Source organism: Schistocerca nitens, chromosome 1, assembly GCF_023898315.1.
Source record: "Schistocerca nitens isolate TAMUIC-IGC-003100 chromosome 1, iqSchNite1.1, whole genome shotgun sequence".
In the NCBI taxonomy this organism is placed as follows: domain Eukaryota; kingdom Metazoa; phylum Arthropoda; class Insecta; order Orthoptera; family Acrididae; genus Schistocerca; species Schistocerca nitens.
The window spans coordinates 670,440,961-670,468,049 of NC_064614.1; the positions used below are offsets into that span (position 1 = coordinate 670,440,961).

Here is a 27,089-nt window from a genome sequence, read left to right on the forward strand (position 1 = left end):
GAATCTAAGACCAAGAGCACCAAGGCCACCCAGGCTATATGGTCTACCCAAAGTCCATAAGGATGGGATCCCGTTGAGACCTATTGGTAGTGCTATTGGGTCTCCTACATATCGGTTGGCAAAATACTTAACCAAATTATTAGCACCTATAGTCGGCAACTGTAGCCATCATATTAATAACTCAAAAATGTTTGTTGACATCATAAAGCAGATGAGGATAGGTCCGAATGACATCATGATCAGCCTAGATGTGGTCTCTTTGTTTACAAAGGTACCGGTGGAAGATATGTTAAAACTGTTGGCTGCTCATTTCTCTCCTGAAATACTGAAGGTATATCGACACACTTTGACGACCACCTATGTTTTGTATGGTGGAAAATATTATGAAATGACTGACGGAACAGCCTTGGGTTCGCCACTGTCACCAGGCATAGCTAACTACCTCATGGAGGATTTCGAAGAACGATCGTTGAACAGTGCTCCCTTACGTCCACCCAGCTTCTTCAGGTATGTTGACGATACATTTTTGCCGGCCGTTGGTGGCCGAGCGGTTCTGGCGCTACAGTCTGGAACCGCGCGACCGCTACGGTCGCAGGTTCGAATCCCGCCTCGGGCATGGATGTGTGTGTTGTCCTTAGGTTAGTTAGGTTTAAGTAGTTCTAAGTTCTAGGGGACTTATGACCTCGGCAGTTGAGTCCCATAGTGCTCAGAGCCATTTTTTTGATACATTTTTAACCTGGCCACATGGCAATGAGGCACTGCAGCAGTTTATTGATCATTTGAATGGTATACATCAGAACATACGATTTACAGTGGAGGTGGAGAAGGATGGGAAGTTACCCTTCTTAGATGTGCTGGTGGAGCGAAAATCAGATGGACGTCTCGGACATTCTGTGTACAGAAAACCGACGCATACAAATTTATATCTAAACGCGCGTAGTTTTCACCACTCAGCTCAGAAGAGAGCTATGTTGAATAGCTTGGTACACAGAGCAAGGACTATTTCGGACAAGGATCATCTCGGCTCCGAGATTAACCATCTGACGACGGTTTTCAGAAAAAATGGATATTCCAATCGTGATATCAGATCTACTCTGGCGAAGAAACTTAGGAAGGACGCTGTTCGAACAGATGAAGAGGACCAACACATCGCGCGGCTACCATTCTGCGGTGCAACGACCAGCAAGATCGGCCGAGTCCTGAGCCGGCAGGGAATCAGACCAGTCTTCCGGCCACCCAGGAATATTAACGAGATGTTGCGACCCGTGAAAGATAATCTTGACCTGAGAGTGCCAGGAATTCACGGCATTCCTTGCGAGTGTGGCAAAAATTATGTGGGCCAGTCTATAAGAACTGTTGCCGATCGCTTTGTGGAACATCAGCGTCACCTGAAAAACAGGTATCTAGAAAAATCAGCGGTGGCTGAGCACAGTTTGTTAAATAAACATAAGATTTTATTCGATGAAACTAGACTACTTGCTCACGCTTCAAACTATTGGGACTCTGTCATCAGGGAAGCAGTTGAAATTAGACTCTGTGAAAATAATTTCAACAGAGACTCCGTTTATGCACTCAGCAATGCATGGAAGCGCGCAATTGATAAAGAAAGAGCGCAGAGGGAGACTTCTTACATTCCTGGCAGTTCTCCGCCTGTTGCGATGGATGGCGCTGCAAGCAACGCTGAATAAAGCGCGCAAAGAAAATCTGTGGATATAGAGGCTGCCACCTCGGTACGCGCCGTTTTCACCGTGACGTCATTCAGCCAATGAGAAGTCGTCCACTGCTTATAAAAGTGGAAGCCTCAGCGGTCCACGACAGTCAGTTTTACCCCTGACGAAGATGACGGAGGTAGTCATCGAAAGCTTGGGATGTTATCCAAATTTGACGCGGCAAGTAAACCGAGAACTTTTTATGCATATGTGGCTATTGTTTGCGAAATGTATTGTGAACAGAGTTAGTCGAAGAGAAGCAATAAATTAAAACGTCAGGCATGATGTGGCTTGTTTCGCACATCTCTGTATTTGATGTCATATCTCGTGAACTACGTATCATATAATGATATATTTTTGTAGATACATTTAGCGGCACATGTGAATTCTGGCTGCGAAAAGTGTCTCGAATAAAGTTAGTATCAACGAATTAATAAATTTGAACGTCTCGCATGATGCGTCAGTTTTCACGCATCTCAGTGTATGTGACATCATATCTCCTGAAATATGTGTTGTGTAATGATGCAATTTTCCTGTACATTCAATGGCAGGCCTATATGTAATACTGCCTGCAAAATGTGTCGCGAATACAGTGAGTGGGAAAGAAGTAATAAATTAAAACGTCCTGCTTCATGCACCAGGCTCACTGCATGAACAACGGAAATGTAGTAAGCGATAACTTTTTTTACCTTTCATCACTTTGCGGGTGTCGTCACGAGAAAAAGTTTCGCAGAAGTATAAGATTACGTGCAAAGTTTGTTGCGAGTCTCTAAGTGCTCTCATTTTCTAATTTTGAATGACTGAAATATGAGTGGTGCGATCGTACAGGTTGTGTGGGAATGTGCATATGGTAAGGATGACGCAATAAAAATACAATCTCTCTCATCAACTCGTCGAAAATTAAAGTTCCAAACCGTTTACAAGTTCTATATCAGCTCGGAACACCCACGTGCCACTGCACGAAAAGGTTTACCCACACATTACACACCACAAGCACTTCTTCGGACGCCGGTAAATGTGGCTGGACTTACAAGTTTGGCTACGTTTCGTCTATGAGCCACCAGCTCACATTCGTCGCAATGTATCCAATGCTCCACGAAAGTATTTAATATACATGCAAGCAGGGTCCGCTATGAAAAAATATCACGTACGCAGTCAAGCTTCATATATTCGAATTTATTTCCAATAAGAACACAGAAAAATCGAAAGTCACAGTTCACAATAAATTAATTCCAGTGCATGACCGAGTTTCTTAAGATCCTGGAGGTGGTTGAGTAAAACACGATTAATTACGTCAGCTATCTTTAGAAAACCGTTGAAGTTCCACAGTGTACCAAACAATAAATTCCACAGTGGCTGCCCACTGAAAACTTATGACTGCGGCTTGTATCACACGCAACCCAAAAAGTAACAAATCCATTAGATGCCGAAAAATATCTACGTCCAAAAGTAAGAACTCTGAATAATTCACTCAAGCGATTTAGCGGTTATTTCACGCTCATCAGATAAAACAGTCTGACCGCCTCCAAGTGCGTCCTGAACTAGACTCCCCTTCACATTGCCTCTGTTCACCCAGGAAATCTCGGTCAAGCAACACTGAAGTCAGTTAAACCACTGAACGTGAAAACTGCTGAAATTCTTAATTTTTAGCCTTTTATAGACATATGATACACCAGATCGCACGGAAATTTTCTGTGAAATACTGCTCTTTTGTCATCTTTCTTTTATCTGCCATAATTTATTTATAAACAATAATTTCTATCGTTTTCCTCCGTTTTCCGATTGATAAGTGTACATATTAACAAGCAATTAAAGTTATACATTAAATAATTTCCTATATATCTTAAAGTTTACAGTCCTGCCCCTTCTTTTAATTTTTCTCAATTTATTTAGCAAGAAAGGCTGTTTTTAACTGTGCGAAATCCACTTTTCGGCTTCTCATTTAAAATGTGTGAATAATTTCCGTAAATCTTCTATCGCAGTTCGAAGCAGTTCTACGTGAGGTATCCGTAGATACCGTGGATGATGCGTTGTCGAGACATTCACTTTTACAGTTCAGGAATTGTTTATAATATTTAACTTGCACTAAGCTATAAACTAATGCGAATATCGAAGGCGCTTCTTCACAAGAGCAACCGTTCATCTTTTCCGCTTCAAATGAACCTACTGGCTCTTCAGTCACACACATGGTTCCATACTTATTAATTTTGGGGTAAGCTTTAATGTTTCACTGGACGCGAAAAGCGGCCATGAGAAATGGGCAGCCCTTGTGCTGCCTAACGGAAGGGCTTTCCCGGTCACGCGGTCACCTTAGTGGCCGGTGGAAGTTGAGAGACAACCCACTTGTGGAGTATACTGCGAAACTGGCCATCCACGTGCTCCTGTCAAACTGATTTAAGCTGCCAACACGAATATGACCCGATGTTAGCAGCCGCCTGTGCGTCCGCGGTAGCGAATCAAGCGCCCTTTACAATAGGCTGTGTTGTTACAGTGGGCTACACTGCTTTTCACCTCCTCCGTCTTCCGTTTGATAGGTACGTCGTTCTTACTCTCATAGCGATAATTTTCAGATACTAAGTGAGATGTGTACCAAGTTTGGTTACTATTGGTCCAGGTGTTTAGGAAGAGATGTTCAACATACGAGGGTTGTTTTTTAAGTAAGGGCCGTTCGCGCATATAGTCCCATAGTTCGCGCGGACGCCGCAACAAGCCACCGCGCCACTTGCCGGCATCCTTCCCGTTCACACTGATGCAAGTTGCAGCTCTGTAGCTGACGTGTACGCATCGCTGTGCTACTTTATAATGTTTACGATTATTGAATCGCCCGCCGCGTGTGAGATAACGGTCAGTGATACGTTTTTTGACCGCGAGAAGCCTATCAGCTGCAGAAATTCATCGTCAGTTAACAGAACTTTATGGCTTGAATGCAATGAGTGAAGGTAAAGTGGGTCAATGGGTTAGAGAGTTTAAAAATGGCCGTCAAAACGTCCATGACGAAGAACGCTCAGGCCGGCCCACTGTGATCACTGATGATTTGGTGGCTGCAGTCGAAACAAAGATTCGTGAGGATAGAAGATTCGCAATTTCCACTCTTTCTTTGGAATTTCCACGAGTTTCAGGATCGGTTTTGTACAAAATTGTGTCTGAAAACCTAAACTTTAAGAAACTGTCTTCTCGGTGGGTACCCAGACTCCTCACAGAGGACCACAAAGGGAAGAGATTTGCCACTTCATTGGACTTTTTGATTCGTTACGAGGAAGAAGGGGATGACATGTTGAGTCAAATTGTCACTGGAGATGAAACATGGGTATCCTATATCACTCCCGAATGCAAGCGACAATCGATGGAATGGCGACACACATCCTCACCCGTCAAGGTCAAAGCCAAATAGACGCTGTCAAAGCACAAGATTATGGCAACTGTGTTCTGGGACTGGCGCGGTGTTTTGCTAGTGGACTTTATGCCACGAGGAACGACAATCAACTCAGATGCCTACTGTGCAACTATAAAGAAGCTCCGCAGAGGAATTCAAAACAAAAGGCGCGGCATGCTGACAAAAGGAGTTTTGCTCCTGCACGATAACGTTAGGCCTCACACCTCTCAAAAGACTCGGGATTTGATTGATTCTTTTGGCTGGGAAGTTTTGGACCATGCACCATACAACCCTCACCTTTTCCGGTACCTGAAACACCATCTTGGCGGGCAGCGCTTCAATGACGACGATGAAGTGAAAGCGGCCATGAACTCTTGGCTGTCGGAGCAGGCGGCCGAATTCTTTGAAGAGGGAATTAAAAACTTAGTTGTACGGTATGACAAGTGCTTAAATAAACAAGGCAACTATGTAGAAAAATAGGAAAAAGTGTGTAGAATGAGAAAATAAAAGTTTTTTTTACAAAAGTATTTGTATCTTTTTTAAAAAATAAAAACGGCCCTTACTTAAAAAAACAACCCTCCTACATACATATAAACGTAAATAATATATACATATATCCATTTTTGCAATATGTATGGATTTGTCAAGATGGGCACTTACGAACAAAGTACACTGATCACCTTGGAGGGCATTAGGTGGTGTAGAAGTGTTTCCAGGTCGTTATTTGATCCTGCCAGCTGACGTCCAGGTCGGTTGTATGTATTTAGCGCGGTGAGATGCGTCGACGTGCAGATGTGAGAGAATGGCAGAAAGGAACACTCGTGTTTGGAACATTACCAACACCGCAGCGTGAACTCAATTTCCCGATTTGTTAATGTCTCAACACAGTGTGTCTACAAGGAATTGTGTACCACTTGCACACATGTAACACGACGTGAGAACAGTGGTTGTGATAAGACCCTTACCGCCTCAGGAACAGGAGTCAAGTGTCACGCCTTGTCAAAGATAATGGATCTTAAACACGACAGGAATTGCTGCAGTCAGTGAATGCAGGTCCATCGCAATCAATTTTCCACCGAACATTGCGAGGTGAAGTGTACGGAGTAGGCTTTAGAAACCCGGTACCTCGCTAAGCCCATTCCTCGCAGCAGCACATTTAGTTGCTCGTCTTCAGTCGACTACCATCGCATAAACTGACGCTACCTGTCTGGTGGTATGTAGTCTGGACCTAAGCGTATTCAGTTTACGTCTTTACAAGGCGCTGGCGGCTTAACGATACTTCTAAACCACGGTGCGTGTTACACGGTAATTAGTAGTAGTGTGGTTTGTTTGAATTTGTTTGAAACACACATTCTAACGCAAACAAACGACGCACCATGAAGGATTTATGCGAGTAGGACTGAAATCGGGTGATGTGGTATACATGAACAGTAAGCAAAAGATTAAAATTTCAGAGAAATTGGATGATTTAATCAAGAGAAAGATCTTTATAAATTGAACAAGTCAGTAACACGTTAGTCCACCTTTGGCCCTTATACTAGCTATTATTTGGCTTGGCATTAATTGACAGAGTTGTTGGATGACATCCTGAGGGATACCGTACCAAATTCTGTCCAAATGACGCTTTTCATCGTAAAAATCGCGAGCTGGTTGGAGGGCTCTGATCTCAGTGCTTTTCTATGTCCATCCTTTTAGCAGGAGGTCTCTCAATACCCCAAAAGTTCTCAGTTGGGGAGTGATGCGGTGACCTGCTGCCCACGTAGGGTTTGGCAAGTACTAAAACAAGCAGTAGAAACTCTCGCCGTGTGGAGGTGGTCATTTTCTAGCTGTAACGTAAGCCCAGGGTGGCTTTCCATGAAGGGCAACATAACGGGGTGTAGAATATCGCTGACGTACCACTGTCCTGCAAGAGTGCCGCAGATGACAACCAACGGCGTCCTGCTATGAAATGAAATGCCAGCCCAGCTCATCACTCCTGGTTGTGGGGCCTTATGGCGCCCGACCGTCAGGTTGATATCTTACCGCTAAGTTACCATACATGTCTTCGCTGGCGATAGGGGCTCAGTTCGAAGCGGGACTCATCACTGGAGACAATTCTACTCCAGTCAATGTGATTCCAGGCTGAATGTCTCCGACACCAGTGCAAACGGGGTTTTTGGTATACAGTAGTGTCCGTAGTTTACACTTTTAAGCATCCAAATCTCATAATTTCATGAATCAACATTTTTCACGTAGTGCCTTTTCTTTTTTCTTGTCTGATTTGGTTTGTTCAAATGTGTGTGAATTCATAAGGGACCAAACTGCTGAGGTCATCGGTCCCTAGACTTACACACTACTTAAACTAAGTTACACACACCCATGCCCGAGGCAGGACTCGAATCTCCGACGGGAGGGGCCGCACAATCCGTGACATGGCGCCTCAGATCGCGCAGCCACTCCGTGCGGCTAGTAGCAGAAGTATCGAAGTAGATGTTGAAAGAATAAAAGCAGAAGTACGCAGTCAAATTTGGGCAGTTATCAACATAATCATTAACTATGAAAAATGAGTACAAATCTTTTTTCTTCTTATTCCAATTTCCTTTTTCTAAGTGTAGAAATTAGCCAGCAGCATGTTGTGTGAACAGACCTTTAGCACGCGCTGTATGTGGCTGGCTTGTGCTCCCGGTAGCTGCTCACCGACCTTCATGAAGTGTTGCATTGCCCCTGAACCCAGCGCAATCGCATTATCAACGGCTCAGCGGGTCCCTCAGGGCATGGACTGTGGCTGTGACACGGATCGCCACCTCTCAGTCGGCTCAACAGCGCATCGCCAACGAGGTACAGCCAACAACAACAACAACAACCAGCCTACGGGGAAAGAATTACTATAACTGTAAAGCGCAAAATGTTTGATGCTCTGCACTATAACATATTCTGATGACAAGTTCTCCGCTAACGGGGTTATCATTCAGCTGTCGTCGTACAGTGATGATCAGCAACACCGAGAAACAAGAACAGTTAAACAAGAAATGTACAATACATACCGGCTGTCTCTCCAAAGAGTCAACAAGTCCATTTTCTCTGATGTCTCGGTAGGTACTTCTTTTTTACTATGTGTAGCTGTAGTTAGTCCAAACACATACTGCTAATAACGTGTTTCACGGGACGTCCAGCGTCGACGGAAGAAGCCAGTTTGCTTCCCGTTTCAAACAAAACGATTTTTAAGAGGAATTTTACGCGCTCGTTCGACACAACGGTCTCAGATTAATCCAGTATGAGATTCTTTTTGTCGATATATATGAACAGAAACACCAATGCACGAAGAATAAGAGTACTCCAGCAGCGACTGAGCTTCGCTGCTGACAGTGCGGGCCAGGGGCCGTTGGTCGCTGCGGTGTTGGTTATCTGCGTGTTTTAATGTTCCCGTTAAAGCGAACCGATAAAATAATTAATATCGTACTGCACTAATTTGGAACCACTCTATCGAAACTGACGCTTTCCGCCGTCGTTTGAGTAGCATTTTTCTGACCTTACTCCAACTGCATATCGCAAAAACTAAATTGCAAATATCTACTGAAACACCAGAAAATATGCGCCTGATAACTCTCAGGAGGGACACTCGGTATGTGTGGTGAACCGTATCTCCACCGACAAAATTTCTCACGTTCCTCAGAGATATGGTTTGAGTATTTTGGTATAAGGGACCCGTGGTCTCCAGTGCCTCGTTACAGAGTAATAGTGTAATTACGCACTCAAGAAAACGTTGTAACACCGGAGGATCTGGTTACTTGTGGTCGCCTATGTACAAATGCAAAACTACGGTGATGTGGTCTGCCGTCGTTGTAGGAACAGATGAGCATACCGTCAGCGTCTATATCCCTGCCGATTCATCATGTGTAAACCTATAGTACTGTTGTGTATCACTGTTAACGGACAACTCATACCGCCAGAAAAAACAGACCCGAGACAGGACCGAACGGCGCCGAATGCAAGCTTGAGGACCAAGAGTAAATTAGGGCTTACTGTTGCCAACAGCAAGCACCGTGAGTGAATGGAACAAGTTTGCTTACAAAAAAGACACACAGCGCTTATCCTCCGTATTTGCACTTTTGTGCTGATATTTTCAAGGTAGCTCCGATACAAAGGCTCAGAAATCAAGTCATATGTAATTACTCTGTAACTAGCCACCGGATACCACGCGTCCCTTGTAGTAACGTCCAAAATTTTGTCGATGGAGGTCTGGTTCACCCAGTTTATTGTGATGGTGCAGTTAAAAGATCTAGTTCCTTGAAGAGATACACTATGTGACTAAAAGTATCCGGACACCTGTCTGAAAATGACTTACAAGTTCGTGGCGCCCTCCATCGCTAATGGTGGAATTCAGTATGGTGTTGTCCCACCCTTAACATTCATGACAGTTTCCACTCTCGCAGGCACACGTTCAATCACGTGTTGGAAGGTTTCTTGTGGAATGGCAGCCCGTTCTTCATGGAGTGGTATTGATGTCGGTCGGTGAGGCCTGACACGAATTCGGCATTCCAAAACACCCCAAAGGTGTTCTGTAGGATTCAGGTCAGGACTCTGTGCAAGTCAGTCCATTACAGGAATGTTACTGTCGTGTAACAAGTCCCCCACAGGCCAAGCATTATGAACAGGTGCCCGATCGCGTTGAAAGATGCAGTCGCCATTCCCGAATTGCTCATCAACAGTGGGAAGCAAAACGATGCTTAAAACATCAATGTAGGCCAGTGCCAGCAAAACAACATGAGATGCAAGCCCCCTCCATGAAAAACACGACCACATCATAACACCACCGCCTCCGAATTATATTGTTGGCACTAGACACGCTGGCAGATGACGTTCAGCGGGCATTCGCCATTCCCAACCCTGCCATCGAATCGCCACATTGTGTACCGTGATTCGTCACTCCACATAACGTTTTTCCACTGTTCACTGGTCAAATGTTTACGCTCCTTACACCAAGTGAGGCGTCGTTTGGCATTTACCGGCGTGATGTGTGACTTGTGAGCAGCCGCTCGACCATGATACCCGAGTTTTTTCACCTCCTGCCTAACTGTCATAGCACTTGCAGCGCATCCTGATGTAGTTTGGAATTCCTATGTGATGGTCTGGATAGATGTCTGCCTGTCACACATTACGACCCTCTTCCACTGCCGGCGGTCTCTGTCAGTCAAGACGAGGTCGGCCTGTACGCTTCTATGCTGAACGTGTCCCTTCACGTTTCCACTTCACTATCATATCGGAAACAGTGGACCTAGGGATGTTTAGGAGTGTGGAAATCTCGCTTACAGACGTGTGACGCAAGTGACACTCAATCGCCTGACCACCTTCGAAGTCCGTGAGTTCCGCGGAGCGCCCCATTCTGCTCTCTCACAATGTCTAACGATTACTGAGGTCGATGAAATGGAGTACCTGGCAGTAGGTGGCTGCACAATGCACCTAATATGAAAAACGTATGTTTATTGGGTTGTCCGGATACTTTTGATCACATCGTGCATGTACAAGATGACTGCAGTTGTGAACACTACAATGTGACTACTTTTTTCCTTTGATCCCTGCTTTGTGTCTAAGTGATGAGTGGGGAGATTCCATGGTGATTTATGTTAGATTTTCAAATCAGTGTTTATCATGTTGACTTTTTATCAATCAATAAACCTATACTTTTTTTGTAAATCGTCATTATACATTGCGTTAATCAGGTGAAGGCTTGAATTAATATTTAAGCAGGTAAGTGTATTAAAATTAAAGAACAAGAGTGTTATTCAATTTGTGACTCATGTAAAAAATTGGGGGCATTCAATTCCTAATATACAGGGTGAGTCACCTAACGTTACCGCTGGATATATTTCGTAAACCACATCAAATACTGACGAACCGATTCCACAGACCGAACGTGAGGAGAGGGGCTAGTGTAATTGGTTAATACAAACCATACAAAAATGCACGGAAGTATGTTTTTTAACACAAACCTACGTTTTTTAAATGGAACCACGTTAGTTTTGTTAGCACATCTGAACATATAAACAAATACGTAATCAGTGCCGTTTGTTGCATTGCAAAACGTTAATTACATCCGGAGATATTGTAACCTAAAGTTGACGCTTGAGTACCACTCCTCCGCTGTTCGATCGTGTGTATCGGAGAGCACCGAATTACGTAGGGATTCAAAGGGAACGGTGATGGACCTTAGGTACCGAGGAGACTGGAACAGCACATTACGTCCACATGCTAACAACTTTTTATTGGTCCTTTTCACTGACGCACATGTACATTACCATGAGGGGTGAGGTACACGTACACACGTTGTTTCCGTTTTCAATTACGGAGTGGAATAGAGTGTGTCCCGACATGTCAGGCCAATAGATGTTCAATGTGGTGGCCATCATTTGCTGCACGCAATTGCAATCTCTGGCGTAATGAATGTCGTACACGCCGCAGTACATCTGGTGTAATGTCGCCGCAGGCTGCCACAATACGTTGTTTCATATCCTCTGGGGTTGTAGGCACATCACGGTACACGTTCTCCTTTAACGTACCCCACAGAAAGAAGTCCAGAGGTGTAAGATCAGGAGAACGGGCTGGCCCCAGAGGATATGAAACAATGTATTGTGGCAGCCTGCGGCGACATTACACCAGATGTACTGCGGCGTGTACGACATTCATTACGCCAGAGATTGCAATTGTGTGCAGCAAATGATGGCCACCACATTGACCATCTATTAGCCTGACATGTCGGGACACTCTCTATTCCACTCCGTAATTGAAAACGGAAACCACGTGTGTACGTGTACCTCACCCCTCATGGTAATGTACATGTGCGTCAGTGAAAAAGACCAATAAAAGGGTGTTAGCACGTGGACGTAATGTGCTGTTCCAGTCTCTCCTGTATCTAAGGTCCATCACCTCTCCGATACACACGATCGAACAGTGGAGGAGTGGTACTCAAGCGTCAACTTTAGGTTACAATATCTCCGGATGTAATTAACGTTTTGCAATGCAACAAACGGCACTGATTACGTATTTGTTTATATGTTCATATGTGCTAACAAAACTAACGGAGTTCCATTTAAAAAAACGTAGGTTTGTGTTAAAAAACATACTTCCGTGCATTTTTGTATGGTTTGTATTAACCAATTACACTAGCCCCTCTCCTCACGTTCGGTCTGTGGAATCGATTCGTCAGTATTTGATATGGTTTACGAAATATATCCAGCGGTAATGTTAGGTGACTCACCCTGTATATTGTGCATTGAAGCACCAACGAAACTGGTATAGGAATTCATATTCAAATACAGACATATGTAAACAAGCAGAACGCCTACATAAGACAATATGTGTCTGGCGCAGTTATTAAATCGGTTACTGCTACTACAATGACAGGTTATCAAGATTTAAGTGAGTTTCAACACGGTCTTATAGCTGGCGCACGAGCGATGGGGCATAGCATTTCCAAGGTAGCGATGAAGTACGGATTTTTCCGTACGACCATACGACCGTACGAGTGTATCCTGAATATCACGAACCCGGTAAAACATCAAATCTCCGACATCGCTGCGGCCGGAAAAAGATCCCGCAAGTACGCGACCAACGACGACTGAAGAGAATCGTTCAACGTTACAGATGTTCAACCCTTCCACAAATTACTGCAGATTTCAATGCTGGGTCATCAACAAGCGTCAGCGTGCGAACCATATGGGCTTTCGGAACCGAAGACCCACTCGTGTACCCTCGATGAATTCACGACACAAAGCTTTACGTCTCGCCTGGGCCTGATAAACCGACACTGGACTGCTGATGACTGGAAACATGTTGCCTGGTCGGACGTGTCTTGTTTCACATTGTATCGAGCGGGTGGAAGTGTACGGATATAGAAACAGCCTCATGAAACTATGGACCCTGCTGGTGGAAGCAGTGTAATGGTGTTGAGCGTGTGATATGGGGCCCATGAGATGTTTACCTACGACCCGGACAGGTGACACGTTCACAAGCGTCCTGTCTGATCACCTGCATCATTCATGTCCATTGTGCTATCCGACGGACTAGGGCAATTCCAGCAGCGACACCCCAGACGTACAGAATTGCTACAGAACAGCTCCAGAAACACTCTTCTGAGGTCAAACTCTTCCTCTGGCCACCAAAGTCCCAAGACAAAATTGTTGAGCGTATCTGGGACGCCTTGCAACAAAATGTTCAGAATATATCTCCATCCTCTCATACTCTTACGGATTTATGGACATACCTGTAGGATTCATGGTGTCATTCCCTCCAGCACTACATTAGTCGAGTCGATGCTAGTCGTGTTGCGACACTTCGGCGTGCTCGTGATGGCCCTACACGATATTAGCCAGGTGTACCAGTTTCTTTGGCTCTACAGTGTAGGTCAAAGCTGTCCTCATACTGTTAGGAGTGTGGATCTGGTTTTTATCACAGAAAATTCATATTAAGCTGGTATTCAAATGGCACAGTTACAGATTGACGAAAATATTTACGCCACGTAAAATATTGTAATTTTGAGAAAAGCGCGTAACTCAGTGTTATGTGACTTACATTACTTGCTACTTATTGTTAGAAAAACTTTTCCCTGCGAGAAGAGAAATGAAAATATGACATTCTGTACCAAAGACGATAAACGTAACATTAACATTTCCCTTTTTAAACACTATCAAGAATTATAAGAGCACGCACGACATCTGGGAAAATAAACTGTAAATTCAGTTAAAAGTCAGAGAACTGAAAATATCTTCTTGCGTTGACAGCATCAGGTAGGATCAATTTTCCTAATAACAATTTTCCGTGTGTAGAGAATTTCATTACATTTTGCAAGCCGTTGCCAATAGCGACCAGCACGCTCCATTGCACTGAATAGGTAATAACGTGCAAAAATTGCAAGTATTTCTCCAGCGCTGAATTTACCGCCGTATTCTACTTTGTACCTGTATCCAATTTTCACACTCCCTATAGTTTCTTCAGTATGACGATCTGAAGCAGGAAAATTCTCTTTGGAGACGACAGATATGTTTGTAGTACTCCTTTCTTGTAGTGAAACCTGTGAATGCCTTTTATGTTTGGTACTGACGATGGTGAAGGAAATATTTGAACCAGATTAAATTTCGCACTGATACCTTGAATTTCATCAGTAAACATGTGGAAAGCCTCCACAGTTGTGGTACTTGCAGCTGCCTGAGGAAAAGTTGATGCATCGCCTACTATAAATTTTTGCTATTTTACTGCAATTCATACTTGGCATTTGACAACTTCACCAATTCCATCTGCGGCTCCTTTACCATGGGATGTAGCAAATATTCCAATAGACCTCCACATTTTGGAACGATCGAAGTTGAGGTACAGTAGCAGTATCCTTATAATGGGTTAACGTGGCTGAAATAACAACAATTGGATGGTGAGAACCTAAATGATGCAAACTCCTTAGAATCTTGGCTCCGAACCGTTTCTTTTTGGTGATAATAAGATGCGGATTGAGCTGTCTTTGCATAGGAATGAAGAAGAAACGGAGGAATTACGGTAACTATGTATTTCACTATGTCAACTGTAGAGCCTTCTTCTTTGACTTTAATAATTTTAGAGCCGATTTCATCCATCTTCTAAACTTACCATCATAGGATCACAATTTCTACCTCGTTAATTTTATAGGATTCGTTAAAACATCTATATTTTGACATGTGTTACATTCGTTCCGCCAATGAAGCTCATTGGGTGACTGGTATATGATGGTTGATACAAGTGTGTTGCTGCAAGCTGGAATATTATGATATTTCATACGACGGCTGCTGATTGCATTTATGAAATGTTCATAATATTTACACAAACATGAGGTGGTTCGTACTTCTGCAAATTTAGATTTCCCAATTTGAATTTCGGGGTATTCCTGTTTGAATGTCTCATATGTTTCCATGATGGACATGACTAAGTGACCAATATGAACTGCCTTTTTCTGATTATTTTCTCTAATCACTATTATGTCCTTCCTACCTGGTGACCGGCGACTTAATGTCGTCAGGACAGTAGAAACCAGTTATCAGGTCTCTAGTTTCAGAACTAAGGCCTCTGTTTTGTGGACTACTGCCACGACAGGGTCTTTCAGACTTTCCATCTGATGAATTTCCACACAAGTCCCTGAACAACTTACAAAGAAGTACAACTTTAAGTCCTGGTGAAGACGTCAAGAAATGTTGGCATGAACCGTGGCTTTATCTAGAGTACTGTGTGACGTATACGGTGACAAGCCATATTTACTAGGTAACTGATCTTCCATCTTATATTGCCTATGTTTTCTAATTCTCTCCCTAGTTTTAGCTCTTCTTTCTTCTAATAACAGTCGTTGCTCATGTTGATTCAACTGCAGAAACTTTAGTTTCTGCTTCTGTTGACTTTTTCTAGCTTCTTCCATATGCTTCTTTTTAAATTCTTCATATTTTCCTTCACTCTTTAACTTTTCAATCCTCCTTTGCTGTCTTTCTACTATTGTTAAGGGCATTCTCTTCTTTTAACCATAAAAAATGTAACTGTGACTCACATTACGCGACTCACGTTGCACATTTAATTTTATGTTCTTACAATATTTGTTGAAATTAGGAAATTTTGTATAGTGATACTAGTTATACACTCGCACAAAGAAGTAAATTACGGAAAAAGACAGTGTTAGCTCTTACATCCCTCTTAAGACAAAAACTTAATTATATGAAAGTGACTCATGCTGTTGTATTATATTACTTATCCTAACCTATAATTTACCTACTTCAATTTTATACTCTTTATGCATTAGGGTACGTAACTGTAATATAAGTAATGATATACTAATTCTTACCTGCCAATTAGTTGAAATGAAGGTCCAAAATCTCCAAAACTTCACACTCTCATCGCAAGAAAAACATGTGGCCTTATAAAAATGGCTATAAGTAACGGAGGGAAAGCAATAATGGACAACAAACTATTGTTGCCATATAAAAATAAAAAATACAAAAATAAAAAATTTTAAACTTTTAAGAATCATAAGGGTGTCCTACTTTACGTGCAATATCCCAGTTACCCAAGAAAATAATCACATTATACATCATTGAGTGCAAATATGCAAAAATCTTACTAGATTGATTCATTTGTTTCCAGACTAGCAATAGTAGCTGAATTTAATTGTTTGAGAAGCTCAATAATATGCTTCTTCGAATTTTATCACTGTGCTGTTGCTGTTTGGGTCTTCAGTCCAAAGACTGGTTTGATGCAACTTTCCATGCTACTCAATTCTCTGCAATCCTCTTCACCTCCGAGTAACTATAAGTCCTCTGAATCTGCTTACTGTATTCATCACTTGGTCTCCCTTTACGATCTGTACGTCCCACGCTACAGTACTAAATTGGTGATCCCTTGATGCCTCAGAACATGTCCTAACAACCGATCTCTTCTTCTAGTCAAGTTGTGCCACAAATTCCTCTTCTCCCCAATTCTATTCAGTACCTCCTCATAAGTTACGTGAGCCACCCATCTAATCTTAAGCATTCTTCTGTAGCACCACATTTCGATAGCTTCTATTCTCTTCCTGTCTAAACTGTTCATCGACCATGTTTCACTTCCATACATGCCTACACTCCATACAAACACTTCCAGAAAAGACTTCCTGACACTTAAATCTATACTCGATGTTAGCAAATTTCTCTTTTTCAGAAGCGCTTTTCTTGCCATTCCCAGTCTGCATTTTATACAATCCCTACTTCGAATCATCAGCTATTTTGCTTCCAAATAGCAAAACTCTGTTACTTGTTTAAGTCTCTCATTTCCTAATCTAATTCCCTCAGCATCAACTGATTTAATTCGAGTAGATTCCATTATCTTCGGTTTCCTTATGTTGATGTTCATGTTATCCTCCGTTCAACTGCTCTTCCAAGTCCTTTGCTGTGTCTGAAAGAATGACAATTTCTTTGGTAAGCCTCAAAGGTTTTATATCTTCTCTATGGACTTTAATTCCTATTCCAAATTTTTCTTTGTTTCCTTTACTGCTTGCTCATTATACAGATTGAATAACATCGGGAATAGGCTACAACCCTGTCTCACTCTCTCTTCAACCACTGTTTCTATTTCGTGCCACTCGACTCTTATAACTGCCATCTGGTTTCTGTACAAATTGTAAATAGCTTTTCGCTCCCTGTATTTTGCCCCTGCCGCCTTTAGAATTTGAAAGAGAGTGTTCCATTCAAGATTGTCAAAAGGCTTCTTCAAGTCTATAAAGGGTACAATCGTGGGTTTGTGTTTCCTTAACCTATCTTCTGTCAGAAGTCGTAGGGTTAGCATTGCCTCGCGTGTTCCTGTTCCTACATTTCTCCGGAATGCAAACAGATCTTCTCCTAGGTCGGCTTCCACCAGTTTTTGCACTCTTATACAAAGGATTCGTGTTAGTATTTAGCAGCCATAACTTATTAAACTGATAGTTCGATAATCCCCCATGAACCAAGGACCTTGCGTTGGTGGGGAGGCTTCCGTGCCTCAGCGATACAGATTACCGTACCGTAGGTACAACCACAACGGAGGGGTATCTGTTGAGAGGCCAGACAAACGTGTGGTTGCTAAAGAGGGACAGCAGCCTTTCCAGTAGTTGCAGGGGCTACAGTTTGGATGATTGGCTGAACTGGCCTTGTAACATTAACCAAACAGCTTTGCTGTGTTGGTACTGCGAACGGCTGAAAGCAAGGGGAAACTACAGCCGTAATTTTTCCCGAGGGCATACAGCTTTACTGTATGGTTAAATGATGATGGCATCCTCTTGGGTAAAATATTCCGGAGGTAAGATAGTCCCCCATTTGGATCTCCGGGCGGGGACTACTGAGGAGGACGTCGTTTCAGAAGAAACAAAACTGGCGTCCCATGAATCGGAGTGTGGAATTTCAGATCACTTAATCGGGTAGGTAGGTTAGAAAATTTAAAAAGGGAAACGGATGGGTTAAAGTTAGATATGGTGGGAATTAGTGAAGTTCGGTGGCAGGAGGAACAAGACTTCTGGTTAGGTGAATACAGGGTTATAAATACAAAATCAAATAGGGGTAATGCAGGAGTGAGGGTAAGCTACTATGAACTTATTATGAAGTTATAGTATGCATTACATACACCGCTAATAACATTACTTTTTAAGTTAAAACAACTCTTCAGGATTCTGTTTGAAACCCCATCAACGCCCTATGAGGTTTTGATTTTGAGAGATTTTGTAATTCTTTTAATCTCAGTGAAGGATGTTGGTGCTACTTCCAGTTGCTTAAAGTTTTGTAGAATGACATTTTTAATATACTCTCTTTTTTCTTCAAATGATCCAGTTAACCCTATTTTTCTGCTGCATTTGTAAAGCGTTGATTAAAAATACTCGCAGCTTGTGAATGATTAATCAAAACATTGTCATCCAGTTTAGTTGTGATAGTCTCTTGTGCTCTGATTAGTTGTCCTGTCATTTATTTCACAATGTCCCACATAGTTATGATCTTATTAACTGCATGATTAGTTTCTATCATGATGGACATATGTGTGAACCTTTTAATGACTCTCTCTAAAAATATTGCAGTATTTTTTGTAGATTGACTTTGACGTGTTCTAGTTTTTAAATAAATTTCCTTTTTCCTCTTACATCATATTTCAGTCCCTTGTACATGGCCAACTTGTCTTTTAATGGACTTCTTGGATAACTTTCTTGGAAAGTTACTTTGAAATATTGACAATTTACCATCAAATATACAGAATTTAACAATAGTACCTCTTTACGTGTATATCTTATCCCATTCCAACTTTTTTAACCTATTCTTAAAAACATTACGTTTTAGTATCATTAATTCCTTGTATGAACATAGCTTTGCAGCTTTAAGATGCTATGTTATTTCCATTAATTTTGCATCATGATCGGATCAGTTTATCACACATTAACTATTTCAGTGTGAACACTGTTTATAAAAAAGTAAAATAGTTATGGGTCTAGATCCTGGCATCTTGCTGCAAGACGAGTTAGAGAATACATTAATGGAGAGAGATTAAAACAGTGAAATAATGATTCCAGTTCATTTTTCCTATAAGAGTCTTTTATGAAACCTTCATAGAAATCTCGGGTAACTATTAACTGTTTTTTTTTTTTTTTTTTTTGTATGGCTGGCAGTTCAGTAATAAAACAAGATTTCTCATGAATAGTTGAAATTTTCTAGAGGGTATCTGTGGACAATTACATGAGACGTATTGTGCATTAACAGTTAATAAGTACGTTCTTTTAGGTTTTGACCTACACAAAAACTGCTTCTTTCAGTATTTTTTACTTGTTGGTAAAATTTTACACATTTTATGACTGCTATTTTTTTCATGTTGACTCTACATGAGACTGATGCTAGTCTATAATCTCACATATTTAGCTTGCCTGTCGATGTGGTTACATGTTGCTCGTGACTGATACCTGTCCAACAGCTGCAGTTCCTTCGGTGAAACGTGTCCGCAGGTTCCCGAGACTAAAGTGGTGCTGTGTTTTAAGACACTGCTTCCCATTAGGGGAGACAGATGTAAAAATCCCGTTCGGTTATCATATTTTAGACTTTCAACGCTCTACATAAATTACTTCGAGTAAATGCCGGTAAGATTTCCCCTAAAAGCCCACAGCCGAATTTCTGGCTCACGCGTCTCGAACTGAACCATCTCCGATGGCGTCAAAATCGACGATTTTTGACTGTCTTTCTCTCTCGTTTCCAACTTACCACGTGTGTAACAAACTGCGGGTGTGTTATGCCTTTCATCAGAGTCAATTACTATGTAATCCCTTACAGGTAGTTGTCAAGGAATATGGGCTATCTGGTTGCGTAGTGTAATTACAGACGTCTACATTTCCCAATATGAGCCCTGTTATATCCCCGGCGTAGCAAAGGTGGACACAAAGTTTTAATCAACAGCTCGAAATAATAATGATGCAGTCACAAAACTTCTGATGGTGTCAGTCCGTTTCCAGACGTACAACCTTCAACAATAGATTTTTCGCAACGATTTACGACCCGGGAGAGTCCTTGATTGCAAAAGTCTGCATTTTGGGTGTTCAGGAGACATTTCTAAACGAAAATTACTTCGTCGTCATTCAGAAAATACCTGCCACGAACTTCATTTAGGGAAAGAAGAAGACGTCATTGGGTAAATTGAAGGGGGGGGGGGGGAGAGAGGGCGAGGAGTGAGGGAAGGGGACAGCCTTCCGTAAGCTCGCCGGGAGGCTTAATTAGTGTTCTCTTGTGACAGTTTGCCCGTTATGAGCATATCTGTTAGCACCAAACAACGGCGTTTCCAAAAAAACACTCAGAACCATCACCTCGCACCTTGATGGTTCCATCGCTTATTTCTACAGTGGTTTATGCACATTTTTTTTCTATTGCTTGCCTTGGCCGTTTGTTTCCGGGTCACAGTGATACAAGTCTTTGGTGATCAGGCAGCTAACGAAAGCTAGATTGGCCTCGCACAGCTGCAACGTTTTCGATACTGCTTTGCTTCAACTCGGCGGGTTTTTTGAATACGTTTGAGCAGCAGGAAAGGAAAAAACCGGCCGATTAAAACCGATACTTACAGTTTAGATCTGAGTAATCACTTTTGCGGTTCCTGCACGGTCTGAGTACGGTAGGGTTTTTTTTTTTTCACTTTTCACTAATATCAGTGTAAGAAACTGGCATGTCAGTTTGCCACAGCAGCACATTAAAATAAAACATTTCATTAAAAAAAGCGACTGATATATATTCTCCAAATTCCCATTCTTTTGAAATATTGGGTTATCATAGAAAGTAGGAAACGTAATCAGAGCTGTGTTAATAACAATGGTGACAGTTAAAAGCTATCAACAAACACACGACATAAGAATCGATACAGCATTGTTGATACAATAATGTACATGTTTCCGTGTGGAACCGCGTATGAGATGAGACGCGTGTACGCTCAGTGTGCAAGACTTGCCTCCAGCTGGTCTATGCGGTAGTTTTCCGTTGTCACCCTTGGACGTCAGTTGTATTACAGAACAGAGCCATCACAAGTTTGGAAGTATTTAATGGAGTGGTATAGCAATGATGTGCAGTGCTCCAATTGCACCCCTACTCCGGGAGGAGGCTCAACATAGTCGCGACATCATATAACGAGAGTACATACTCAATGTTGCTTGATAGAGAAGGTAAATTTGATTGATTCTGTAATTCTACTGACGTGCTTCCAACTCTGGACAGTAACTGAACCCTTAATTTTGTGGTTGCCTCACTTTGAAAAAAATGATACCATTTAAAATTTACGTTGAAGGAGAGACAACTTGTGACCTTTCGCCTTAGCTGCACCCCTCTCCTTCACCTTCACCATCTTTGATAGAGGCAAGAAGACCAGTTTCTGCCACAGCCTCAAACCCATACCCTCCTTCACCTTCGCTAGAACTTTTCAATCTTTATTCGAAGTCAACGACCGCAGCTCGTGGTCCAGTGGTTAGCGTTGCTGCCGTAGATCACGGGGTTCGGGTTCGTCTCCCGACGGGGTTGGTCATTATCTGAACCCGGATACTGGGTGTTTGTGATGTTCTCATCATTCAACATCGTTCGAGAAGTGGCGAGACTGGAAGTACCCAAAAAACCAAAGTTATGATCATCATCGGAATTCACATTTATTACTGGAAATAACAGTAATAAAAAACCGAAAATCGGTTATTCCTGAAGGATGTTATTTTGAGCGGTTTTATCAGTCAGATTAAACTGGAGTTGTAAAGAAAAGAAATGTATGACCGAAACCCGGTTGTTTCAGCAACAACCGCCATCCCTAGTCACGGAACCCAACGGGCGAGGGCCTCTATCGCGTTAAAATTGTCCTGCAAGATGTTGAAAGATAATACAGGAGTGATTTTCACATTTTTCCATTGTCGCATCAATTGTGATACGCCGGCCTTCGAGCAACGGTGTCTTCACTTTCAGTTCACGGTTCTTTGCCACTCGGGCTTATCTGAACACACTAATTGCGTCTACGCCATCTAATCACATATGACAGTGCATTCCACTAACTCAGCAGCGTCGTTCGCACTGAAATGGAAAACCTGCGTTTTACCAATCAACACGATACTGCGCCTTATCAATGGACTGCGCCATAGTGACATGGCTTCTATAGCGGCGTGCTAGGGTACTGCGACGAGGCGATTTCAAAATGTATCAAGACTGTAGACACTTAACTGCAAAATAACAAAAATTAATAGCTAACTTTATTGATTTGAGGAAATAATTCAAACTTAATGACTAGCCCTTTCAAGACAACAACGTAGCCGATTTTTTTCTCCATTTCAGGCCTCCGACTTCGCTGTTTTCTACAATCCACTAGAAATTATGTGTGTTCATCGCCCACCATCAATTCCGATCCATTGAAACTTACTCCCATGGTCGATTTTTGATACGGATACACGTCCCTGGCGTACAAGGAGGAAAGTCAAGCATGCAATAAGGCTCATAAAGCATACAAGTCACCGAGGAATGAAATAAATATGAAGTGCAGGGAAGCTAAGGCGAAAAAATTGCATAAGAAATGTGAACAAACAGAAAAAGAAATGATTGTCGGAAGGACTGATTTGCATACAGGAAAGACAAAACAAATTTCGGAGAAATCAAAAGCAAGGGCGGTAACATTAAGAGTGAAAAGGGAACTTCACTTTAAATGCAGAGGAGAGAGCTGATAGGTGGAAAGAGTACATTGAAGGCCTCTGTGACGGGGACAATTTGTTTGATGACGCGATAGAATAAGAATCAGGAGCCCACAGGCAAGGTTTGTTTCAGCATTAGAATCAGAATGTAGGAGATCTTTGGAGAACTTAAGATAAAATAAGACAAAAGGAATAAATAATATTCTATCGGAATTTCTAAAATCGTTGGGAAAAATGACAACAAAACAACTATTCACGTTGCTGTGCGATATACCATTAGTGTTTCGGAAAATCATCATCCACACAATTCCCAAGATTGTGAGAGCCGCAGTCGGCTTAACAGCTCCTGCATCCAAGTTGCTGAAACGAATAATATACAGAAGAATAGAAAAAAACTAAGTTCTGTCACGCGACTATCACTTTGGCTTTAGGAAAGGTAAAGGCGCCAGAGATGCAGTTCTTACATTACGGTCGATAATCGAAGCAAGATTGAACGACAATCCGTTAGTACGGATTGTCGACTTTCAAAACGCGCTCGATAATGTAAAATGGTGCAAGATGTTGAAATTCTGAGAGAAGCAGTAGAAAACAATAAACAAAGGCGGGTAATATACAGTATGTACAATAATCAAGAGGGAACAATAAGACTGGAAGACCAAAAATGATGTGCTCGAATGAAAAAGAGTCAAAAAATTAAGGACATAAGTTGCAAGTGCTACTCTGAGATGAAAAGGCTGGACCAGGCGAGGAATTCGTGGTGGACCCAGTCAGAAGACTGAAAATAAATAAAGTATAAAAAAAGAAAAATTTGACATCCTTGTAATATCTTAGACACCTCCCCACTCATTGGCAGAAATCTATTGGTTATTATTTATTATTATATGGTTCAAATGGCTCTGAGCACTATGGGACTCAACTGCTGAGGTCATTAGTCCCCTAGAACTTACAACTAGTTAAACCTAACTAACCTAAGGACATCACAAACATCCATGCCCGAGGCAGGATTCGAACCTGCGACCGTAGTGGTCTTGCGGTTCCAGACTGCAGCGCCTTTAACCGCACGGCCACTTCGGCCGGCTTTATTATTATAATTTCGGTAAAATGTACTTAATTATAATATGAGTTAGCTTCATTCAATGTGTCATCTGCGTAAATCTAGAAAAACTGTTGTTGTTGGGTTCTTCTAAACAAATAAAAATATCTGAATGGAACACTTCTTCATTTTTTGTGACGTGATCTGGATGTGTCTTCTAATAACGAAAAAAAAATTCCAGAATGAGATTTTCACTCTGCAGCGGAGAGTGCGCTGGTATGAAACTTCCTGGCAGATTAAAACTGTGTGCGCTGACCGAGACTCGAACTCGGGACCTTTGCCTTTCGCGGGCAAGTGCTCTACCAACTTTTTTTTTTTTTTTTTTTTTTTTTTTTTTTTTTTTTTTTTTTTTTTTTTTGACGACCGGTTGCAAGCCCGAAATTTGTTTGAACAGTCAATTCGCCGGGAAAATTTTAAAATTCACAACAAAAGAGATTGCTAATGGTATTCTCAAAGAATTATTAACTGTTTGTTTGAAAGTGGACTCTTCCTAAATTTTGAGAAAACACATTGCATTCAGTTCTGAGCAAATGAGGTCATACCAACAACTAATGTAGCATATGAACAAGCCTCAGAAATAGGGGAGTATGTTCCAAATATTTGGGTATACATAGTATGAAAACTTGAACAGAAAGAAGAATATTACTCAGCTTCTCAAATTAAGTTCAGCTACTTTTGCTCTTCGTATAATTCCCGGTCTTGGAAACAAACAAATCAACCCCCTGACTTCTTTTTGCAAATTTTCGTTCAGTATTGTCTTACGAATAATTTTCTTGGGCAACTCATTACTTGTAAGTACAGTTTTGATTACACAAAAGCGAGCAGTAAGAATAATATCCAACTGAGCTACCGAAGCACGACTCACGCCCGCCCCTCACAGCTTTACTTCTGGCAGTATCTCGTCTCCTACCTTCCAAACTTTACAGAAGCTCTCCTGCGAAACATACAGAACTAGCACTCCTGAAAGAAAGGATATTGCGGAGACATGGCTTAGCCACAGCCTGGGGGATGTTTCCAGAATGTGATTTTCACTCTGCAGCGGAGTGTGCGCTGATATGAAACTTCCTGGCAGATTAAAACTGTGTGCGCCGACCGAGACTCGAACTCGGGACCTTTGCCTTTCGCGGGCAAGTGCTCTACCAACTGAGCTACCGAAGCACGACTCGCGCCCGGCCCTCACAGCTTTACTTCTGCCAGTATCTCGTCTCCTACCTTCCAAACTTTACAGAAGCTCTCCTGCTGTGAGGGCCGGGCGTGAGTCGTGCTTCAGTAGCGCAGTTGGTAGAGCACTTGCCCGCGAAAGGCAAAGGTCCCGAGTTCGAGTCTCGGTCGGCGCACGCAGTTTTAATCTGCCAGGAAGTTTCGAAAAAAAAATTGGTAAGTTATATCGATAATTCAATGACTGTAAAGGAAACTGGTGTGTTCAGGAAGGACCGTGTCGGTTAAATTATTCGCCGCTAATCATCTTCCTTTTATGTTCAGACGCCACCCGCCTAGTATCGGCAATGACATATTTTTTGAAAGTGCATCTGCACTAAAAATATGTTACACGTTGCTGCGAACGACGTCATTAAAGGAAATCCGACATGTATTCAGAGCAACTATTCTGCTAGTCGCGTTAACCGATGTAGGGAAAGCACAGGAACGCGAAATCTGGGTGGTCGGACAGGCGGTTGAACACAGCTGCACCTCAATGTGAACCATTGACTTAACCACTGCGCCAGCTCGCTCTGTAATTACTGAAATGTTCGGACTCCTACATGAAGGTATAACTCATTTATTTATTGCCAAATACAAATCAGGAACCATAACTCACTAAACAGGGTGAAACGGGAAGCACCTTCTTGACGGAGAGGATTTTTAATCGCCAGAATTGCACTGACAACAGGTTAAATTCAAAATCCCCGCTGTTTTCTCTAGGAAGATAGGCGATACTGTTAACGGTATGGCATTCATTAAAGTAAGGCAATAAGCTCCGACTACCTGTCGCTGCTTTTCAAGGTGTACTGTATTCTGCCCTCTTGATACTTCCCAGCACAAGCACTCATCCAACGCCAGACGAATTCAACGGTAAATTTTCTCAACCAAAACCTTAAAAAGAAACTATGGGGTTCTGTTTTGCTCACCAGGTATCAAGGGTAAGTATGGTGCGTTCCGTTCACTTGCTTTCACCCACAGGATCATCAAACGCGAAAAGAAAAAACGAAAATAGAAGGAGTAATCGGTTTGGTTCCCACTACAGCCTCCGGGGGATTATGGCCTATATTCTACGAAAATTTATAATTCTAGCGACCCTGCAGTTGTGACTCCAGCTCTGAAGATGCCTCTGCCCTATGCTCCCCTTATAGAGCCGTTTATAGTACTGGCCATTGAACAATATGCGGCTTGAAAATCTTACAATTGTATTTTACATTACTGACATCTAGCTACCATTACTACGACACAAATCTGATATGTAGTTGTATGAGCCATACATTATGATAACAGCACGTATATTCTACGTCGGCTACGAGTGAGTGTCGGTGAGGATGTGTACAACTAGTCCACATTATCGTCACTCCACATTCCTCTCTTCCTATCTGAGACATCCTAGTCACTAGCAGTCCCTGTTGGATCCTACAAACTATTTTACAACTGCAGCACTGAAGGAATATGAATTGGGAACCTCCACTTCAAAATGTTGCAAACAGTGTCATATGCTCCCAAACGAAAGCACTGATTTTGCGAGAAGTTCTAATAGTGGCACATAAAATACCCAAAGACCATATCTTCGACAAGATAGAAAAAGTAACACGTAACGTAAGCAAAATCCTAACAGCACCAGAAGTTTTAAATTAACAACAAACTTACCGCTTTTTGAACACAACAAGAGAAGAAATAGAACAGGCTGTAGGGAGACGGAAAAACTGCTGGTACTTTTGGTACCTGCTGATTCCACCTAGGTGCAGCATTGATACATCACACTCCTTGTTCAACGGAGCCTTGAAACTTAAACAAGTGCCAACCCAACGGAAACTTATTAAGATAGCTGTTACCAAAACCCTGGCAAACCACTATCTAACATTAACTCGCTCAGACCAATCACTTTCCTACCGTCAATAGGTAAATATTTTTAAGACGATATTAAACAAGTGCCTACGATGTTTTAATGAAGAACAATAATTCTTGATACTGTATACGTGCCGGCTTCAGAAAGCAGCATTCTATCGTTGGGTCTATACTAAACATCTGTAACAATATCACAAAAGCAATGAACAGCAGACT

General features: G+C 42.1%; 1 non-coding gene across 1 annotated transcript; it reads right to left on the reverse strand.

Annotated features, from left to right (window-relative positions):
• Positions 1–24,909: 24,909 nt before the first annotated feature.
• Positions 24,910–24,983, reverse strand: Trnas-cga (transfer RNA serine (anticodon CGA)). The gene has a single exon. It is a non-coding gene; the product is annotated as a tRNA-Ser (tRNA).
• Between the last annotated feature and the right edge of the window lie 2,106 nt (positions 24,984–27,089).